Source organism: Zophobas morio, unplaced genomic scaffold (genome assembly GCF_036711695.1).
Source record: "Zophobas morio isolate AGI-343-1 ecotype UQ-CSIRO unplaced genomic scaffold, CSIRO_AGI_Zmor_V1 ptg000478l, whole genome shotgun sequence".
NCBI lineage: Eukaryota > Metazoa > Arthropoda > Insecta > Coleoptera > Tenebrionidae > Zophobas > Zophobas morio.
The window spans coordinates 14218-38045 of NW_026972581.1; the positions used below are offsets into that span (position 1 = coordinate 14218).

Below are 23828 nucleotides of genomic sequence, written 5' to 3' on the forward strand. Positions count from 1 at the left end.
AACGCCATCTGCGTTCCAGAAGAGGAGGCGGATACGACGAAGCGCTTGTAGTCTAAAAACGATTGCAAACGGATTCCAGACCCTCTACCGTCTCTAGCATTGTTGACAGGTTTGCAGTCAATATTAAAAGCAGTTGTCGAGGTGTTGGTTGCGGTTGTCGGGGGGTTCTCTGAGGAGTTGCCTTTGTGGACAAGCGAGAGATATTGAAGATTGTCGGGGTTACATTAAAGGGGTCGGTTTTTTAAGTGTTGGTGGAGCAGCTTGACTGGAAGGTGTAGGTCTTCTCGGGTGATGTTTGCGGTCAAGATAATGGCAATATGCGCTCCACCGCAATTAGCACAACCTGGCAAGACTTTCTCGTGCTTTCATACACCGTGCAGCCAAGTGGCCCCTTCCAGATTTAACGCACCGGGAGGCTGCAGAACAAAAACTTCCTCTGTGGTTAAATACCTGGCAGCGATGCCACTGTCCGACCTAATTACCCTTCGGAGCTCTTCCACCTTAACCTGAAGATAGAAAACCGTCTTTAATCCCAACAGCATTTGTCGATCACAGCTCGGTATAGGCACTAACACCATCGGTAGGGCTCGCTTCCAGCGTTTCCAATCGACATTGTTCTCAGTGTGCACCTTGCCACGCGGAGAGGTAAGACGATTCGAGTACGTGAGTCTCCCTCGACGGTTTGAACGTCGAGAGCGCAGTATATTCCGCGAACAAACTTTAAAGGCTTGTTCTCTGGTATTTAGTGGGTGAAATGAAGTAGCGCTTCATCACGCATAAGCTTAGTAATAGCTCGACACTCGTCTGCTGTTGCTGGAACTGTTTTAATTACTTGACGGGTAGTCCTAGACGACGGAATGTTTTGAGCGCCGTGGCTAGCAGAAGTTTTACAAAGTGCTTCCACTTTTGTTTTTGGCAAGACAGGCTGGAGCTTATTATTTTGCCTAAGAGGAGGTGCAACCGAGGAAGGTAGCTCGGGATTGCAAGAAGTATTGCCCATCTCTAACTCAAGGCTATCTTCGTGTTCCCTATGAGACATATCTGTGTCTCTGTTACTATTATGTAAAGAAGAGTTTTTAGTGATACCACAACTAATTTTACCATTAAGGTTAATACAGTCATTGGTATTCCCAAAAGTGTTAATACTAAATTTTATTACTACCTACTATTTACTTTGTTTTCTATATTATTATTATTACTATTATTAATTTTTGTTATTATTATTGTCGTTATAATTCTTCTTAGTCTCTTTACCACTAAAGCATTTCCCCCACACTCCTCTAAGACTTCTTCTTCTCAAGACTCGCTAGGTATTTGGAGAGCAAAGTAAGGATTGGCATTATTATTTATAATATAAGAAATTTCCACAGACTCTTTTCATCGTTTAATCTCGTTTTTAATAGAAGAGTCGTTTTTTCGAAATCTTGTAACTTCAATTTCACTGTCTTCGTGTCATTACGAAGCGCCTAAATAATAGCTAAAAAGTAAGCATTTGCCCTTCGTAAGTCGGCTTCCAGAAGAGAGGAACCAACTTTATTAAATGACAAACGATTCTTCTTCACGCAAGAGCACGACAATAGTACTCAAGAGACTAACAGCTAGAAATCGGTTAAACCATATTTATACCTTCTCAAAAGGTTAAAAATGTGTTCCATATATGTATATTTGTATAACTTAGGTTTGAGATTATTTGTATAAACATGTTTATACTGGTTCAATTTAAAAAAGTTCAACTAGAAATTTCCATATATGTGCTTATAAGAATCTCTGCCAAATTAATTTTAATGCTCTCCGGAATATTTAGTTGAAAATGCTTGGTTGGTTTATTTTCACTTTAATTTTTTAGGGCAATGGTTTGTTCAAGTGGTATAAATATGTTTTCCTGTGTATATGTTAAGGTATTATGTATACTTTTTAATCTCTTTTTCGATATTTAATGTGTTTTACAGAGCTTTTCCTTACCATTTCTATTTTATGTTTTTATAAATGTTTTAATATTATTTTTACTAATTATGGCTTCGTCATTACCAGTAATTATCGCGCTCACCTATATCGAGTCACCTCTTAAATTTATATTAAATAGTCTTTGTAATCAAATAACAAGGAAGGTAAGAGTTGAAAACTTTGTTTTCTTATAATTGAAGGGGAGTATAAATTGAAAATCAAGTTTTTGAAAAATTGATTTTAAAGTTTACAATTCTTTTGCAACTAAGGTCTTAAACTTGTGTTTAGTTTTGTGGTAACATAAAAAAATATCGCATTAGAATATGTCTTTTTTGAATTTTCATTAGTATTCAATTACAGGAAAAATAGGGAATTTATACCTTTAAACAATATTTTGCTTTGCGAAAAAGGTTACATATATTTTTCTACACTATCTCTTCTTAAGAATTTAATAATAATAAAAATCCATTTCTTAGCCTTATAAAATAATTGGTTTCAAATTTTATTATAGAGAAACAGAACACCAAATAACCGTTATTCATCGATATTTTCTTTAAAGAATTCGCCTTAATATATGGGAAGCAATTTTGATAAATTACGCTTTTTGTTGGTGTTTATTGACAGTGGCACTGTGTAAGGTAAAGTTGGCATTGACTTTTGACTAATCTATGCATTTATATGACTTAAGCTAAGTTTACGGAAGGGCGCTAAAGTATCTAATGTTTTCATTGTTTCCTAATAGAGGTATTTCTTTGTTTTTTTACAATCTAAACGAATACAACCGCATCCATAGAATTTAATTGAAAACACCAACTTTTAATAAACAGAGCTTTTCGTCTTCTTTTTCTTTGTATTCGTTTTTGTTCGTGTTATATAAATACGTACACAGCTTTTCTAAATAAATTAACAACTATATTTTTTAAACACTACTCCAGCTTGTGTAGTAAGTAAACTGAGGTCTTTTAAGACTGGGCGAACTAAGATACTTACTTGGTATCCTACCTGATCAATATAGATGCTATATAGATGCTATTAAAGCAGTTACTGATAACTGGTACTAAGTGTTTCCGGGTTGGCATCCCATTCCATTATTTTTAGCATTAAACCTAGTCTATTCAATATCGCCAAAAAGGATCGCGGTTTGGGCAAGTGGGGTAGGGCTATAATACCAAGTATCTAAAATAACTAATTAGAAAGGAATACAAACATAAACGAACACAAAGAAAAAAGAAAAAGAAAAGAAAGAAGAGAAAGATATATTTTTTTTTATTAAAATTTAGTATTTCCATATGTATTTATTCAATTGCATTATAGGGATGCGATTAAAAAATATTTTAAAGGATATATTAACAGGTATTTTCAATATAAGGTAACAGCACCATTTTGTTCAAATAGATTTTCACAGGAAGCCCTATGAAGCCATATCACTAAAGGGATGCTTTGTGCAACAATTTTATTGTTGTTACGGAAGTCATGTTTTTAACTCTAGAAAGGAGAGTTTGCAAATATAAGAGAACTGGATGATGAAGACATTAAATCATTAATAAACCTCATTAATATCTTAAGCCCTAGAACAATACTACGATAAGAATGCAATAATCAGCGAAAGAATGAAGCTAACTAGATTTTTTGGAGCCCGAGCAAATGACGGGATATCGGCACCCTTTAGGCAGAATGTATTGTTAAGTCGAAATTGATCTGGATACAAATAACGTTCGGAAGCATTGTAGGCCTCTGCAATTTCATGAGATATTATAGCTCAACAAAAGTATGGGGTACATAACTAAGTAGCCTTGAGTGCAAGCTTGTTAAAGCTGTCTTTGAAGAGAAGGGAGGATGGAACTAACCAGGTGATATGGCAATTGAAAAGACTATAGAGCAAAAATATGAAAAATATAGATATTTAGATCGTTGAAGAGCTGGGTATATTACAAAACAATGGAGAAACTGAGAGATTTGAGAGAGGTCGTTTAAGTGGCTCAAGTTTTCAAAAGTACAAGAAAAATTAATTTAGATTCGGTGCTAGCTGTCATATACTTAAAATCTTGAGACTTATTAAGGATTTCCAAACTACTAATGTACGGGTCATGGACATGAAAGTTTATATACTAGCCCTAGGTGTCGGAACATAACGTAATAAGAAAGCATTATATGTACATAAGGCGTTAGAAAACCTGGTCAGTGTGGGCAACCGTGTGATGAGGACAAAATAGTAATTTTTGACGCTGAAGAAAGGAAAAGTTGTCTATAACAAAGAGAGAATAGACCAGCTTTTATGTGAAGTGTCACCAGTTATGACTGCTAGCAGATAATTTAACGGTTGCTATTAAGCGGAGGAAGTGAGTGCATTATGCAATATACATGAACGGCATGATATTTGTGGACGAATGACAAAACAAAGGAGTATTTATTAACTAGGGCATTAAGGTCATAATGGAGAATCTTTCCTGCAATTCATCTTCAGAATGAACATTCATCAAAACTCTGTGGGGTGATCAGAATGTTATGACTACTATGAGCTTCACGCCGGATCTCAACTAGATATTGATTTATGTGGCCCGTGGTCAAAGTCACTAACCGGGACAACATACATTCTTACAGTAATATGCAAAGGCACAAGGTTTGTCTATATTAAACCTATTGATTCAAAATTTACAGTGCAATGGCGTTTGTAAATTCCTTTATGGGCTTCATCGTTGGGAATGTTTCGAAGATAACGGGACAAAGTTTACAGAAAAGTTTTGCCATGATATATTTTACGCAAAGAAGAATAAAACAATAATTTACATCTCCAAAAACAATCGCATAACCCCATTGTGGAACGCTACACTGTAATTTTGAAGGAAATAGCTAAAGCTATAATTCACAGAGCTAACTTATTGTATATGCGATATTATGCGGATACCCCTGATGAAAGCTTGAGCATTCGAAGTTGTTAACTCGATCGAGCACTAGGAAAAGACATTTGTTAATAAATAAATAAATAAACTGAGTTAATAAATAAATAAACTAACTATACTTGTTTGGTTCACCTGTCTTTTTCAGTAATGAAAGTCATGGTGAGCTGTTACCCAACTTTTGAAAGGAGATAGTACAGGGTCCCTTAATAAACGCTTATGGAGGATTCGGACGAATTTATGGCTACAATTAAAAGGGTTATAAATAGTATAAGCTTCAAGATATTGATAATAGTTTTGCAGCAGATGTTACATAAATAGTAAAGCCTCTAGATTCTTATTCCCACCTTAATCCAATGGTTTCCAGTTTTGAACAAAATGTACAGATTAACCTAGTCATTAACTCGACCCTCAACTCCGCCGAAGGAGTAAAAAGAAGCTTCGTTGGCGTAAATGAAGGCTACGGAAAAGGTATTAGTAGGTTGCAAATCGAATGCTCCAGGGTTGACGTGCTTCATGGTTTTCCTAATAAGAGCTGGAAACCTAAGTGGTTTTCGAAAGGTGCGGATATTCAAGACGTAGATGGAAAGGTCACGTAAACCGTTATTATTCGACGACGGGGAAATTGGAGGTATACCAGAACGTGATAAAAAATATGAGTCGAACCACGGCAAAGCTACTACTGACCAGTTTCTAAGAACAATACAGAAAGCTCTAAACATCCGATGAATGAAGGTCTTCGATACTAACGAGACTCAAAGCCTTGGGTCGGACTGATACTTGAAAAGTTAGTGAGCACCTGAAGGTCTTCTCTCAAAAGAACCAATGAAAATTTTCGATTAAGTCAGAAGGGAGGCTGAATTCCATATATAACCTTATGGCCCCAGTGGGATTTTTATTAATATACCCTTCGGTAGAAGGTATAAATGTTAGTAAAAGTATTGTACGGCACGATCAAACAGGATTATTATGGTTTAAAAACATGGTGCACAAACTGAAGGAACTAGGCTTAATAGGGGTGTAATATGAGCCTTGTCTGCTTATTACTCACCGGGAAAATTTAGTGACAACCTTAAACTATGTAGATGACTTTAAAGTCTACACTAACGAGGAGATTTTGGCCCGCTATATAATTATTATTAATAATACTAAGAAAGTCCCCAATTCGGTTTTTTTAGGTCTAATTTTAAATATTTTGGTTGAAAATATTTTGAGTTGACCCAAGAAAAGTTCATTGATGATCTTTCATTCATCTCTGATTTAAACTAGTGCAAACCAGTAAATACCCTATTTACAGAGCTAAATTGTAAAAGCAGAAGTTTATTCCAGAACATTGTTCGTACAGGAAGTTAATAGGAGCATTACAATATCTAGCCACATGCACCAGACCTGAAGTGCACGTGGTGGTAAATAAGTTATCACAACGCTTTAATTCGTATGGAAAAAAACATTGGGAAGCAGCAAAAGGCGTTTTTAAGGTACCTTAAGGGCAAAAGATCCTCTATTAAGGTCTTCAAAGATGGGTAAACTTGAGATTTAAATCTACTCGGATGCAAGTTATGACTCCGATGAAGATAATAAACCCCGTTCCCTACAATAATAATTGTGAAAGACCTTCCTATTGTTTAAAAAACGAAGAAACAGACAGTAGATGCGCTTTTCTCCACAGAGTCGAGTATATTGCTCAAGCCGAAACTCTCAAGGGGCCTAAATAAGTGCTTACAGTGCTACGGGAACTGGGCTAGGAGGAGAAGACTCCAACGAATATATACGTTGATAACCAGCCCAGTATACTATTGCCAACAATCGTATTGTAACGAGGCTATTAAGACATATTAATGTGAAATACCACTATGTTTAGGAAGGAAATTGAAAATAAAAACCTATCGGTAAAGTTTCTACTACTAAATAAATGCTTGAATTTGATCGTATCGCATAATCTATTTAAAAAAAATTACTAAACTTTAAATAAACAAATTCTTTTTTTTCTTTCTTTTCTTGTTCTTTTTCTTACTACTCGTCTTTGATTATGTTTGTATATATAGATATACATATCTTTTCTTATTAGTTATTTTGGATACTTTACATTTTAACATCCAATGACTTTTGTATAGCGCAACCAATTTTGCTCCGTATCATCGAACACCCAAATACTTAATTTTCCGTGTACCAGGGGATGACTTGACCACAAAGCATTATACTGTCGTTTTACGTCTCCCCTTCGGGACAAATATAGCTTTGCTCTTAAGGGACTTAATTGTAATTCGCCACTTGTCAAACCATACCTCACGTGCGAAACATACGTTTGCATGCGTTTTAGAGCTAGAGAATGAGATTTGGAGAAGGCGTAGACAGCTTTATCATCTGCACGCTGTGACAAAAAAGTGGAGGTATTCTTAAGTCTGGTATGCCCGACATGTGTAAAGCCAATGAGAGCAGAGGTAACAGGGAGCCTTGTGAGCCCGTAGTCAGTTAGTATCAAGATGACCTAGCTTTTCCCTTTCTGACATAAAATGTCCTTTGACGCAGAAAAGACTGGAAAGGCATAAGAAAATAATCTAGTAACTTCAGGATAGATAGTTTCATTAAAAGCCAGCTAATGCTTCTCGGCATCTAAAAACTATGCCCATGCGACTTATATGTTATTAAACTCTTTTGTGACGTGTTCGGGCAAAATGCAAAAGCTACAGCGTAGTAGAGTGGCTTCTTCGGAATCCGAACTGCAACTCTGGTATACAACCAGTACTCTCCACAAACTTTCGCAATCGTCCAAGTATTACAGCTTCGGCTACTTTGCCAATACATGACAAAAGTTTTAGAGTACGGTAGTCTTTAGAATTTGAAGAAGACCATTTTAGTTAATGAATGCACACGACTGCTGCCATTTTCCATCGTTCAGTGAAATGTACATAACTCAGAAGATGGGTTAATAAATGAAGCTAAAGTCGTTATTGCTGAACATGGCGCTTTTTTAGTACACGGAAAGTTTATAATTGATCTCACCTCTTTCTTATCGGTATACTCGCAAGTTATATTTCTAGGATTGTTACTGCGAGTACCGCTAGTTTCGGTCTTAGGGGCTACTTTTTTGGTGATTATAAATTAACTTCGCACGAACACATCCGACTTAACTTTGTTGTCATAATATAATCGGGTTCTGTCTTAAGAGCCGGAGGATGAGGTTTCTCGCAATTTCTTATGTATTTGACAAATCGCTAGTACTCTAAACTTCAAGATCGGCAGGTTTCCGTCCAAAGTTTCATTGCGCAAATTAATGAGGCATTTTTTGACTTTTTTGTCAAGTTTGTTAAGAAATTGTTTATCTTCGGTTCTCTTGAGGTTACGAATTTACTTTTTTTTTTTTTTTCCAACTTCTTAATTTTAGGAAATATTCATTTTTCTCAGGTAAGCGTGATTTTCGCGGAGAGGTCGTTATTGGAACAGGAGCTATTTATTGTACTTAAATAATTTTAGTCTCATAGAGGGCCCCAACTCATTAAGGGTAACTGATGAAGCCAAAGTAGTTGGATGGTGCTCGATGGCTTCCGTAATCACTTCCATAAATTTATAACAGTCCTTGTACCTTCGTATGAAAATCATAGGGCTAAATTCTTGAAGGTAGAACAAGGAAGTGGTTCGAAAAGAGAGCCACTAGCGTGGTTAATTTTGAGTTGATTCGTATGTTTTTTGTATGGCTGTGTCATTTCTAAAGGGCTGAATACAAGGAAACCTCTATGTTCAGTGTAGTTGTACAGTTCAAATCCCCACAAAGAATTACAGCTTCTCGATGGTTTAAAAAAATACCCAGCTCTTTAGGTAACAAAGGAAGTACTGGGGACTTATAGGCAGAAACGATAACCACGTCCCCTTGGCCATAAAGATTGATCTTGATAGCCACTGCCTCAATAAATTTCAAATTTACAAGCAATACAAATGAGTGAGATATTCTGAGCTTGATAATAGCTGCTTCACCTTTTTGAGTAGGCCCTGACACGCAGGTAAAGCCAGTAATTGGGATTTAATAAAAAGTCCTGGTTTTAGGGGTTTCACTTTTAAGGCAATAGCAATTCTCTGACTATTAAGAAAGTATTTAAGGGTTAATTTTATACTTTAATGGACGTAGCACTCTACTCTGGTAAACTCGTTTTTCTTTATCAGTAGATCTTTGTGCGAGTCTTCTTATACCTTTCCGATTTTTCGATCTACAAAGAAAGTTATGCCACGAATAAATTGTCAGCATAAAAAAATTTAATATTAGCAGCAATACTAATTTAAATGAAAATAATTAACTAATTAAATACTTTTATTATTGTATTTTTCGTGAAAATAACGATGAATTATAACTAGTTTACATGACCGCATTAAGGTTACCATATATGGAACTGGACAGGAACACTGGTATATGTATTGAATGCAAATTAAAGGGGGATTATTTCTCGGAAATAGAGTTCAGTCCCCGGAATAACGAATCCTAAAATTGAAGTATAAAACCAGTTTACAATTTGGAACAATAACCAGTTCTAGGCATTCAAAGGACCCCCTTTAGTGCGTCTGCATCCGTCTGTTAGTCGATTGGCTAAGTGGACTATATTCTAGTTCTAAACTCTAGCTAAGCTGTAGATGGAAGCTGGTGAAGGTTTATACCTGATTAAAACTTTGAAACTCCGTTGAATGCATAAAATTATCGGTTGGCGATAAATGATAAGTGTAAATAAAAATGTGGTTAATAATATGAAGTGCAAATCAAATTATAGTTTACCCTCCTACGTATATTCCTCTTTTTTATTCCTCTTTAATTTTAATACAACTTGTAAATCAATAAAATAATCCATAAAGATCAAATTTTAGGTATAAAAAATTTCTAACAGGCAACGTCGTGGCATAAAAACAGTTTTGTAAACTTTATTACACTATTAAGTTAATGGCAGAAAATAAATCTAAGTAACTTGGAAAAAAGGTCAGCAGGCAGTATTCGTTTTATATAAAAATAAATAAAGTTAATTATCAAGAATTTGTATTAACTTTAGGGCAACCTAAATTTGAGTTATTAGGGCTTGTTAGAAGAGCGGATAGATAATTAAGCTATTAGGTACTACTATATTTTCTTTAATGTTTTTGTTGTTATTTTTATAATAAATAAAATTATTATTGACTACAACAGTTGATTCTAAGTACGTCTATTACTTATTAAGATGTAGACAACGTTCTGATTTTGCGATGCGTTCTTATCTGCAAGTGCTAGTTTCATCTTTTCTATCTGTATTATTGTAAAATAGCTTTTTAACTACTATATAACTTGCACACAAGTTTAAGTTTTAAGAAACTTTCTTTGGTAAGCCATAACTTATTTAATTCTAATAAACCTTGAAAAGTTGTAAGTTTATGTTACTTCCTACTAATCTTTTAAGGCGCACACCATTTTGTATTAAAATTAAGCACAGTTGAGAATATAATAATTCAAATAATTGTAAATATTTTAAATTTATTTATACTTTTTAGATAGTTTATATGAAAAAAGAACCTTTTTTCTAGTAATTTAGGTAGCTACGGGATATTGGCAATGGTGGCTTATTTCCATCGTGATGGAAGGTAGCCGAGGAACACAAGAGAATTTGCAAAAGACAACAGATGGCTAATAGCCTCCGATGGCAACTTTTTAGCTTTCCGTTAGATCATTGTTGAATAAGTCCATGACCCAAAGGTTGACGCGTCACCGGTGTCACGTCTCCGTCCCTAAAGACAGACCAAATGGGAGGCAGGCAGGACTGCCAAGAGCGCCGCCTCATCTTCCTCGCTTCTAGTCAATATATCGCCATTATTAAGTGGGAGGTGATGTTTGCTAGCGGTTTTTAATTCATTTGAAAAAGCGTGTTAAAAAGATGACCGTCCTTCGTCGCCACTACAGACAACTCCTGCAGTTTCGCTCCCAGCAATTGGCCAGCTTTTTTCTAATAAGCCTGTAATGACCATTTAGAACCAGTTTGTCAGGGGCTATTGGTAGCTGCGGCCAGACATCTCGCCCGACGGCGTGGACCAATAAAGTTGATTATATAATCTGTCGGACCAAAAAATGAGAACGCTACTTCGCGGTAGTAACGGTCGCTGTTAGTTAGCCGTAAAAATGAGCAACTACGTCTTTTTACAAGGAAGAAGTTGGAGAGGATGAAAATAATTCTTTCAGTTTCTCACAATAGTATGCAGCATATGGCAGTTTCATGTATTTGAATTAAGTTAAATTCCACCTTTAAGAACTTAATATACTTAAATTAAATATTCTGTTTCTCCACTTCTAAAATGCAGTGAATAACCAATTTTAGACCGCTTGCTCATAAATATAAAAATAATTAAACACACGAAAGGAGAGGATTGGCAAAACTTTATTATAAAAGATACATTTGCCGTAGGTTTTAAGAGTTATGTTATAGATCATTTGCAACGTATTGAATACTAAAATAATTAAAATTTTAGATAATACTATTAAAGGTGTAATGGAGGTGATATCTGGTACCATAGCGTAAAAATATCCCTTGGACATAATATTTTAAATTTTATTTACAGTTGCAGTATTTGAAGAGCATTAATTTGTTTTACAAAATAGTGAGCGTGCACTATACTTATTGGTTTTCTTATGTATATATAAATAATCACTACAGCTATACAGTTTTCTCTATAAATAACTAAAAAAGTAATCAACTTGTAACACTTTAGCAAAAAGTAGAGCGGTTTATATGCTTACTTTAAGAAATTTTACATAAAAGAGTTTTTTCTGGACGCTCAAGATGTAATAAATCGCCTTTTATTTTCGATAAGTTTACCAATACAAAATATAAAAATCATTTTTGTAAAACCTTTAAGTATAAGAGGGGTGTTTGCCACAACTACTTGAAAGTGCTTTGGAGTGTCGCCAACGTGCAAAACTTTACGGCCTTACCAGGTGACAGTCACGTGTCACTTCACATGTTTTTCCTCCCATTTTTAATTACTTCGTTCACTAAAAATTTCTCTACGGGGCAATATTTAGCTCCTTTATAATATTAAGAAATATGCAGGGAGGAGGTAATTAAACAAATTGTTTACTAAAAATTAATAAGGTTTTTCAAATTGAATTAACCATTTCTTAGCGAACTCACATTAATGATGGAGTTTCGCACAACTTAAGTACGCCAGTTTGTGGAGCTGTTAATATATATATGTTACAGTCGCGTAACTCATAATTAGCCTGATCATAGATTTTTATAGATGAAAATTTATTTTCAAGATTAATTTAACTTTTTAAGCATAATAAATAATATAAACTGGAAATAGAACAGTAGTCACAAAATAACACGTACACTGAATTGCGATTAAGGCATGTACCATAGGCAAATGATAGGAATCACGTGAAGAGCCGCATGGTATAGTAGTACGAGTTATGAGGGATACCAACATGCGGTATATAAGCACATGGTGTAATGTCTTCGTGGTCCTAGCGTGATTACCCGAGTTAACTCCAACAAGACTATTTTCGAATCACCACTACAAAAATCCTACAAAAAACTTTTGCACTGACTTACTACTTATATAAAGTTTGATCTCTTAATAAAAGATTTTTATTAGTATCTTACAAGTTTACTTTTACTTAAACTTATAAATAATAAGTAAATGTTATTTTTTTTTTATTGTGCTCAGACCTTCTTTTTACTACCCTTAACTACTAATTTTTGTAACCGTTAATAATTTTGATACTCCAAACTGATGATAAAGAAAAAATACAGTTGGAAATTTTATAAGCAAATGGAAGAGGCAAAAATATTTTTTAAATTGTCTCATTACCGCGTGCATAAATATTAAACTTTACCGGGAAAAAACCATTAATAATAAGAAATTTTAAAGAAAAAGTACAAATTTCGGTTTGAGATACGTCCTGGGCTTTGACAACTTCTTACATTTTTAAAGCAAAAATCGTACTATAAAAAAAGATAGTATCTGGTTAAATGCTAAAATTAATTATAGAAAAATAATAATTTCGAGAACTATAAATTATTCCATATTTAGTCCTTTAGAGCCGTTTGTGTGAAGTATATTTATATACCCTTCCGTACTAATCTACAAAGTTTTATGATCAAACTTAAAAAGTATAGGAGAATTAAATGAGCGCACGCACTGATATAAAGGTTTTTTAGGAAAATCCTTTTTTTATAAACAAAAAGTTTGCATTTTCTCTATTTTAATACATAATAAAAAGGTTAACAATAATAATTTATTTCTAGTTAATTGATTGTAATATATATATGGCTCTCTACCAGCGTAACAACGGTGGCCTTAGCCTTCGCACTGATAATGTTGTTAAGCTAGTCAAGTTATTGAACCATTCAATTAAATAAGTTTTTCTACAACCTTACAATTATCTTGAATAGCGTAAGTATTTAGAAAACTTTTCTATACTGCAATAAAACCATCTTTTTTGCAGCCTTTTAACATGAAATTTAGCCTCGGCCTTTTTCCCTGATAAATTGTATTTTTTGAAAATGTATGATTGTTTTAGACGCTGTATTTCTTACATGGTAAATAAGTCTATTTCATCACATTCATATTTTATATAGTAATGAATCTTGTTAAACTTTTGTATACTAACAATAAGCTCTGCAAAAATGTTCTAATAATTGCTTTGATAAACAATTAAATTTTGAAAAAAGGTAAAATGTGATATAATTTATAAGCTTGTGACTGAAAAGTTTAAGAAAATTGTATGGTACACCGGAGTGCTATACTAAATTATGTTTGTTTAGTATGTTGTTACTCAAGTCTGCGTGGAATTTCTTACTCATTCATAATTGAAGCACACTCGCTCATCAACGTTTTTATATTAAAAAGATTTGCGGTATTTTAGAAGCAGTCTCTACAAATATGAGAAGAATTTCTCACTTTTTCCAATTAAAATAAATATAATTATTTTATATTTATAATGGCCACAAGCGCCAAACAACCAGTTCCAAAGTATATTTGTTTATATTATGTTTATTTATTTATTACTGGAATACCACAGTTGAGATGGATAGCGTACTATTATTGATTAATATTTATTAATTTAATATACTTTATTATGCTAAAGTGCTAGATCCACGACTGAGCTTAATAACATTCTTAATATGTTATGTAATGTTTTTAAACTTTAGCTCGAACTTGTAAAAGTTAAGTTTAATAACAGATTAAGCAGGCCCCGTGCCGCCGGTATCAGTAAATAATTATAATTTGACTCTAAACTTAAAATCGTTTTGCTCATCTAAAGGAACTAGTATACTAAAATTTCGAATACTGCCGACCAGTGAACTTCGATATCTCAGCCAATGAGCTCCCTTGTTTTGTAATTATTTTAATCAAATGTTTTTTTGGGTTTACAAGAAATAATAATTTTCATCCGTTCATCTGGTTTGCTGTAGCCATTCTATATTTGAAATCTTTAATTTTATTTTTGTGTTTTAGTTTGCGTTATATTCGACTTAAATTTTTATTAATATCACAATCCATATGAAAGTATTCCTTTCCAGTTCCATATATGGTAACCCTTATTCGGTGTAGGCAAATTAGTTATAAATGGGTTGTTACTTACACAGCCGCCCTATAAATAAAAATTATTTCACAAGTACAAAAAACGGTTATAATACCGCTCTAAAAACTCTAAAAGTACCACAATAGCTTTATTTGAGACCCGACTGACGCTATTATCCAGTCTCATAATTTATTACTAAAGTGATAAAAAACGGAATTTTAACGACGAAGTGGCAAATGATGCCAGTGGTATGAAATATTTAATTAATAAGCGCTGTAAACTGTTATAACTCTTAGTTAAAAGAAATTAAAAATATTTTAAAATTGTTAATGTCTTAAAAACTTTTAATTTCTATAAAATATTTACATAGAAATTATAATACTACCACTCAGAAGAAAGTCCTTGCAATTCCGCACTACATGTTACTCCCAAAACTCTAAAGAGGAGCTCTTAGCTCTAACTCCACCGCTAGTTATGAAGGGAATTGCTTCGTATCCTTGAACCCAAATAGACTAAGTGTAGTGTGTTAATACCATACACTTATCATGGGCAAAAAAATAAATTATATTAGCAAAAATCCACCTTCAGCAGCTAAAGCTACTCTGACTTAAAACGCTTTTTTTTATTTTGTTTATAAGAAATTATGTTATTCCAACACCCTGGAACGGGGGGACTTGTAAACTTCTTCCGTTAGCCATCTCTAGCAGCTAGTACACTACAAAATTGAAGCCACGAACCAACTGGAATCACTAATGGTTCATGATGGTTTTGATATTATTGACATTAATATCATACCCAATAAAAAAGTATAACGACCATATGGAGACTGCACATAAAAACTAATAACCAATATAAAGCTAGACCCACAGCAAGAGCGTTTCAACAAATACCTAACGTTAATTATAAAAAATTTTTTTCTTCTGTCCTCTAAAAGTCTCTTTTCGTTTACTTGCTATATAAAAAATTTTGAATATGCGCATTCACACTACTGATATAACAACAGGCTTCTTACCTACAAAACTAAATACACCAATTTTGTTCACGTGCCACAAGGTTTGTACCCACTCATGACAAATTAGACTTCTCACATGGAAAACTTTTAGTATATCACTATAGACAAAAGGAAAGTACATAAAAATTAGTGACTCTTTATGGCATGCAGGAATCTGCACAGCTCTTTACAAAGATCTCTCTAACAGGCTAAAAAAATGTCTACTACCAAAACAAAACTAAAGTGTATTTTTTGCTCAAATAACTGTGACACTATCATAGGTATATATGTTGATGACCGTATTATTATTGGAGACCACATCAAATTTATAGAAAATATCTTAAAAAAGAATATAAAATTAACAAAGTCCTTGGAATCGACATAAAAAATAATAACCCTCGAAATTTGAAAAGAGATTAAATAGGTAAAAAACTTCAAATATGTAATAAACCCCCTAAAATAATAAATGACGGTCCTCCGGCTATCCTTCCCCTCCATTTTTACTATTAAAACCTTCACACGCTGGTATTTAAACCTTTATGCTTTTGGAAATTAACTGTACACAGGTATACATAATAAGGTACAGATTTACGGACGAGACCAAGACGAAAGCTCAGAAAAAGTTAAGAAATTTATTTTAAGCGAATGTTACTTATATGCTAATAATTTAGTGATAAAACAAACATTAAAACAATCAGAAGAATTGCCTAAAATGGCAATTTGCGTAAAAAATTATGAACTGGGATCTTTTTTCAATCTATAATTCTTTCAGTAAGTGTTACATAAAGCACAAGAACTCAATGTGCGCCTTGCCTAGAAAAATGACTTTTATTCTTTAGGTAATAGAGTACTTTCGCTTTTTAGCTTCTTTTAGTGGTTGTAGTTGACCAAAGATCATTAAAGCAAGTATTACGGCAACACGAGAGGTCATTAGTTAACTAGAGAGAAGAATTGAACCACAGACAAAATTTGCCACTCCAACTTTTAAAAAAATAGGCTGCTTCCTTAGAAAACGCCTTTATCTAGATGGAACTTCATATTATCAAACATATTTCGTCCTTGATTTAACAAGTATAACTTTGTTAACAGAATTATAATATTAGTTATACTCCTATAATTAAACAACAAAAATTTTTTATAGTATAATTACATAGATATACTATTACTTTTTTAATTACGCATTAGTATAGAGTTATAAAATAACCTACAACTATGAAGCAATACAAGCTAGCATGGCAGAGATGAAATTACCCATTGATTCTCTGTGGAAACGTACCACTTCGGATTTAAAAGTATTAGAAGAGGTGGGAACCATAAACTTTTTTGTAATGTGACTGGATCAAGTGCGAAGGTCTGATTTGTATCAAATGAGGAGCCTTATGCCACCCTCTACTATCTGGTGGTGTCCAATAGCGATCATCCTTTAAGCCCTCTGCTGAGGTCGGATAATTATATTAAACTTAGGTCAAACATGGCTAACTTCCGACTTGAAGCTTGGACTCGCTAACGGATTAATCAACCAACCTAAGATCGTGATTATGGTACCTTCCTGACTGGAGCTCTGAGTTGGGGGCTTAATTTTCCTTAGGAAAGGCGCAGGTCGCAATAGCTAACCAACGTATGACAACTTAAAGACGCGCGGATCGAAAGATCTTCTTTTAAAATTGACAAAAACTGATACTTGGATAGAGTCTTGAGGCAGGTTCTAGCTCACCTGCAGTCCAATAGTGTTCAGTTTAGCTGACTTAATTGTCACGAGAATTGATCGCTAGTTGAATGACTATAGCTTCTATACCTTTACGTATTGGAGCTTCGCTTTGAGTACTGCATTGTCTTTCGGAGATGCTCCTTTGTGAAAATAAATGAAAGAGCTGCTAAGTTGCTAGATGAAACATTTGTTTTGTGAACAGCAAAGACAAAAGCAAACAGAATGAATATTCTAGCAATGAGTGATGTTTTCTATAGTCTGTTCCTTTTATCCAAAGGATACATACTTAGTGGTACCTTTTCGCTAGGTATGTAGTATAGCATTAGTACTATTTTGTAGCTATTTGTAGCATACGTCGCGGCTTTTGACTCATTGCTTGGGTTGTGACTTGTGTTATTGAGACCTACTTAAAAGTATTAGTACTATAATCTTTGTTGAAAGTCTGATATTTGACCCTTTAGATATTCCGATGCAGGAAGTGAACAAACTACTTCAGAGTTTGTTGGTCTTAATAGAAGGGGTTGAAAAAATTACCGTGAACAAACAAGATGAGACATTAGGACACAGCACAGGAGCATCCTGAGGTCTTAAGTTATAGAATTAATTTTTAAAGTTTTTGGAAATAGCTCCAAATATGGGTCCTATTGGGAGCCTAGAAGACTACATGAAAGAATATAGAAGAAATATAAAAGTTTTAGCTTTTTTACTTTAAAAAAATCATTAAACTCATTGCTTGTCACCCGTCTTAGGCCATCTCACGATAATTTTCTAAATTTTTTAGTTGACTTTAATATTTTAAAGGTTGTTGATTAACTAAAAAGTATATTTTTGTAGGAGACCCATAAATTGTTTTTCCTATCAACTTTTCCTTATGAAAAAAGGCTCTATTAATTTTTGGTCTGGGTTTAAGCTGAACTGCGATGGTGAAGTTGAGCTCTTATATGCCTATGTTTTAGGTCCGTTCGTGTACCTTTTAAATTAGTTAATTTTTTCTCTTCCTTTTATTCAATTTTATATAAGTTGTTAGATGTATATTTTAAAAAATACTTCCATTTTTAAAATCTACTAAGGTAGTTTTACCACCAAGTAATCTGTTTCATATTTTTTTGTTGATATTTCTATTAGTAGTAGTTTAAATTTTTTTTAGTCGTTCATATTACATACCTTTGTTTATGCCTTTTTTCTTAGCTCTCTAAGTGTTCTTTCTATTTAGTGCTCTTTCTCCTTTTTTTCATAGAGATACAACATTTTGCAGGCGTAATTAGTGCAAAAAAAACTTATAACCTTTCAAATATTTAATATTTCTTAACTATTATTTGCATATTTGTAACTTTAGGAAAAATAAAGGTTTTTTAACGTTCACTTTTTTAATTTGAAAGTTAGTGAAATATAAAAAATTATTAGTTTCTGTGATTATTTCGAAAAAATAAAGACCTAAGCTAAACTTTAAAGGGTTTCCAGAAAAACTATAGGTGATTGTGTAGCTTACAATTTACAATTATTTCGTAAAGTGTAATACTTCTAAAGTACTAAAACACTAAAGTCCCGTTCAAACCTAAAAAGGATACCACTTAGGTTATTACAATAACCAGATTTTGTAAAATCTTCTAACCAAGATTAATTGATTTACCTAATTCTAACTTAAATTTAAAAAAAAAAAGTAAAAAAAATATAAAAATAAGATACACTACAGAAGTTTGGCTTTATAGTTAAATTGAATAACGGCGTTATTGGGTAATAACTATGTTTTTACTACTATTATAATAAAATTGTAAAAATAGTTTGAAATCTTATAGTATATAAATAGAGTTATAGATTTTCGCTGACTATAAAAATGTTTTATTGATAATGAAACCTGACTCATAATAATTTTATCTGCAGGGACCGAATAACAAGCCATAGGAGTGCGTTCTTAGTATTTTTGTAAAACAATTAAACCCTCAAAACTCTTCCACAGCCAAACCTAACTGGAAAGAGACCTAAAAAGCCCTTGTTATATGGCATAGACTTTTAGTTTTACTCCACGTTTGATTAATTCTTCTTCCTTCTCTAGGCCTTTAAATTATATTTGTTTCTTTACCAGGCCTTTTTTGGACAAGAAGTCGCCGATTTATTTATAAAGCACTCTCGGTTCGTGTTATTGATTTAACATTGGACTCTTTTGGGATGGACTATCACTATCTATTAAATGTTGATAGCTTATTGGGTGCTTTTAATATTAAAGAGTTTGATAAGTTAAAAAGTGGGTAGCCCGGTAAAGAGTAATATATTTTTAATGTAGGCGCCCTGCTAGTTCTTCCTTGATAGCGCCATTCGTGACCCATATAAATATTTCAAGTTGTCTAGCTCGTACTTGTAATCTCGAACTTACAAAAGCGACGGTGTTAGGTGACCTCCTGAATGAGAGTTTCACAACGTTTACGTCGTTGATATTGTTTTCTAGAGAAAAAAAATGGGGTGTGGGTGTACTGATAAGATTTATAAGTTCTGCGAACCTGCGTTTTATCACTTTAAAAGCTCTGAATCATAACGAAATAATCTTGCTGGACCTAATCTTGGAAGGCCTTCTTGTACATTTAAATATGGACGCTTAATTTGTTAATAGGGCCCTGTGAATATGGTGAGTATAACTAAAATTTTAGAGCCCAAAGGGCCCTATATACCAAAGATTTCAAGATGAAAGGTGACATTTTTACAACTTCCCATATATTATCCAATTTTTATTGTTTGCTTCGTTCAGCCGGACACAACATTAGACAGAGCATATCATAATATTTAAAACCCACGACTCGCCAGTGTAAGAAAGAAAGAGTTATAACTGGCAACGAAAACTTTTGCTGGCAATGTAAAGGTTATGTTTCAGGTTAAGCCTATATAATCAATAAAATTGGGTGAGGGTGTGAAAACTCTTGTTATTAAGGGGCAGGCTGCCCTAGTCATATATGGAAAGTCAACAAAAATATCCTAATTCTGCTGAAGTAGCTATGGAGAAAATATTAGTGTCATAGTTGCCTATTTTTGGCTCTGCGAGCTTCTCAGCTATGTCCGCTTACCCCAGGCTACCGCGAATTAACACGCGCATCGCACTTTGAACCGCCAAAAAAACCCGAAATTATTAACTTAGTATCTACGGATTACTTAAAACACTTGCTAGTTTTATCAATGATAGGACGTAAAATCGTTGAAAAGCAAAACACTTTTCCTCTCATCAAGGCAAAGTCGCTATTTCCACCTCTCCCCCTAGGGCACGAAGAAGCCGTGAAATCCTCAGGTGGGGGTCATAAACGACAACAAATCATCGTGGCAACAATATGGCGCGTAAGAAGTAACGATATTATAACCAAAGTAAAGATTATAACATTCAGCACTACGTATAAACTAAAACAATCTCTTGATGGTGCGTCATATTTTGTGTGCAACAAAAAAAAAACTCTTCTTCATGATGATCTAGGTATTACAAATGGGTAACGTGCATTTAAAGCATCAATGGGCTCAAGAATTTTCATAAACGTCCTGGACAGGTTGGCGACATCGGAGCACCTTTTTCTTCATTTTTCTCTATGTTTAGTTAGATTAGTATGGGTAGCGAATTACAAAACATTGCTATCCAACAAAAGCACGTGCATCTAATTTTATGTTTTTTTTAAATGTATATGAAACCTTTATCAAGGGTCAGGACTGGCCTTCTTGTTGTTTAATCCTCATGGTGAGTGTGTGAAGCGCTACCTAGTTTTTATAAAACCTTTTTTTTTTTAAATTTTTAAAAACAGGTTTAATTTATACCAAGTATGAAGATGAACAGAACATCAAATTAAATTTTTTTGGCAAAATAAAACTCCCAATCTTGGATTTAAAGACAATCTTTTCTGAGTATATTAATTATTTTCCTAATTAAATAGATTTCACTAGAGCATACAGAGCAACAAAAGAAGATAAAAGTTTGAGAATAATTGCGAAGGCACATAATTTTGGTTTAAATATTTTTAGATTTCTCAACACCCCTCAAGGGCAAAAATTATTTATCTAGGTACTGAGCCCTAGCCAAAATAATCCCTCGTGTGAAGAAAGGAGCAGTTTACACATTTTTTGTAAACTAGTTCACGCCTGTGCTTCGTGAAAGCCTTTGCTTCCCGTCAGCTTTTCGTTGCCTTTTCTGGTATAGTGTGTAATAATTTTAGTCTGGTAATAATCTGATTAAAAAAACTTTTTTTTTATGTATGCTTGTGATGTATTATTTCTTATTTGACAAGGTCTACTTGAGTGAGACTATTATTGTCATAGTTACTCTGAAGCTTAATATATAACTTCTGATATTACTTGAAGCTTTATTATTTTAAATACTTAAAAATTATTAATATGTACTAAAATATAGTTAACCACCGGCGTTAAATTCCTTGAACGCTGCAAAACTTTGAAGTTGGAATACGTGTTTAGAAAATGTGCTAATTTTTGCGTGGCGATTGTAATTTCTATTCTTTTTACTTTCGTATAACTTGAACGGAAATGATAGTAATTTATAATCTGTCAATCAACCGAAAGTCACGCACTTTCTGACGATATTTTTTTTTGATCCTTTAAGTTAAAATTAATTATATTGAAAATCAATTGTTTTAGGCTCTCAGTAATATTTTAAATAACTTTTTTTAGTTGCAGAATGGGGCCCCTGATTGAGTGCGAAGTAAAGTTTAATAAATTTTTTAAGGTTTACAGGCGTCACTATATTTTTACGCATTTTTATAGTTAATAAAGGAAATGCCAGACCTATTTATTTCTTTTTTATAATAGCATCCCATTTCCGCTTGTATATTTCTGAATGGGTTACGCACAAAGACCTTTAAACACAAGCCAAATATCATAGCCGATATATTTATTAGCGCTTTACTATTAATACTACTCCGCCATTATTTGAGCTTGGTAGGGTTTACAGCCTTTATCACTTGCTACGTTTATAGTTTAAGGAACGTTTAACCTTAGTTAAACTAAAAAGCTTTGCGCTGAAAGGGACGCTTATTAAAATTTTGTAGGTCGGAAATAAGAACCTTCACTTCGTTGGTAATGACTGTTGTAGCCTTAAAACAACAGTGAAGTTAATTTTTCTATAGCTAAACTAATTTTTAGATAAAATTGATCTTACCCCGGAGAGTGCAGAAAATGGATCCCTAATCTCTTATCTCTTGAAAAAAATGTTTGAATTATTTTATGTTACTAATAGTTGTTTTGCATTTTCTTATTTTTTAATCCTATCGTTTTATATTACTTTATTATGTTATACAAATATAAAACGCTAACCTGGTTCTCTAAACGGGGCTCATATTCCCCTCTTATGCCAACCCACTCCAATTCATTATAATTTTGCAAGAGTTCACAGCACTTTATTTTTTTTAAATTTTATACAAACATTTTTATTTTATCCAAGTTATTTTTCTTTTATAAATAACTTTGCAAACGCGAAGTTGTCTGATAAAATTGCAATTCTAGCCTTCGGGAAAGAATTTTAACAACACGTAATTGTCTCCTATTACTCCTATTACTTCTTTTTTCTAACCTTTTTATTAGTTATTAAGTTAGAGACCATTTTCTATTAGACATGTTATCGTTTTGTATTTTATTTTTGTTATCGTGTTATCTTTAACTCAGATCTAGCGAGTTCAACAACTTACAACAAAATGCGTTGTATTTAAGTATAATATCTTATGGTGGTATAAACTTTTTTTTTAAAAAATTTTTAATTATAATAAAGAAAACAATGCCTGTTTGGGCTTTATGCGTATTGTTTAAACATGTGATAATATCTACCCCCATTATCTCATTGGTGCCCGATTTTATTTCGGCTTTTTTAACTCTAACAATTAAACTAGTGTTCGCTTTTAATACGTATTATCGTCTATTCTGTGTTGCGCGAATCAAGAAGGTTTTTATAGATGCGGCCTGTGCACCTGTAGTTTTGCTAAATAGTCTTTACTATAACTTTTTATTTATTAAACATTTGAAATCTTCAAACTTGGTTAACTACAGAAGAGCTAAAAAGTTCACTTCTAACAAGCTGCCAGTTTGTTTAACACTTGGACCCCATGGACTCTCTCTCACTTGGAAGTCAATTTATGAAAGACATGCATATAACTGGTTATCATTGGGGACTCCTATAAGAGCTAGCAGTTGAAAAGTTGTAACCAAAGGATCTCAAAAATTATCCTTTCAAAAATTGCAATTTAAAGTCGAAAGGGACCTCACGGCAATCTTTTTTTAACATATAATAACGCTACTCTTTACTTCTGCCGAAAAGAAGTCTAACAAATCGCATGAAATACCTAACAGGAAACAATTAACAACAAAACACAAGACTACAATATATTTTTAACTCAAATAATAGTACATCAAATAGTTAACAAAACCACAACTACTACCCTACAGCGAAAAATAGACAATAAAATTACCCATAAACTAGTATAACAAAAGACGATCATAAAATGCAATAGACTCTAATGAATATAAGCGAAAGGCAACCGAAAATATAAAAATTACAAAAATAAAACAAATTGAAACAGAGAAACCTCAATTAAAACTCTCGCAGAGAAGGTAGTCCATAAATAAACCAATAAGTAAACAGTAATTTAAATTACAAAAAAACAGGAGCGGAAAAAAAAAATTTAAATACACAAAAGCAATAACTTAATCCATTATTTTTTATATTGATATAAATTAAACAAGGTAAAAATTATTAAAATTAATCTGGTAAAAAATAAATTAATTTTACAAGCA

At 33.1% G+C, this 23828-nt stretch overlaps 2 long non-coding RNA genes across 3 annotated transcripts; both read left to right on the top strand.

The window, feature by feature from the left end:
- The first annotated feature begins 17207 nt into the window (after nucleotides 1-17207).
- Nucleotides 17208-19400, top strand: LOC135121046 (uncharacterized). The gene is made up of 6 exons (XR_010278837.1): nucleotides 17208-17361; nucleotides 17409-17482; nucleotides 17545-17653; nucleotides 17904-18025; nucleotides 18951-19094; nucleotides 19153-19400. It is a non-coding gene; the product is annotated as an uncharacterized LOC135121046 (long non-coding RNA).
- Nucleotides 19401-20840: 1440 nt separating this feature from the next.
- Nucleotides 20841-23560, top strand: LOC135121038 (uncharacterized). Of its 2 annotated transcripts, XR_010278831.1 has the most exons (9): nucleotides 20841-21040; nucleotides 21097-21225; nucleotides 21442-21531; nucleotides 21717-21771; nucleotides 21855-21983; nucleotides 22044-22121; nucleotides 22172-22254; nucleotides 22928-23007; nucleotides 23085-23560. It is a non-coding gene; the product is annotated as an uncharacterized LOC135121038 (long non-coding RNA). The 2 variants fall into 2 exon arrangements; XR_010278830.1 differs by having other exon boundaries at nucleotides 22928-23560.
- The last annotated feature ends 268 nt before the right edge of the window (nucleotides 23561-23828 follow it).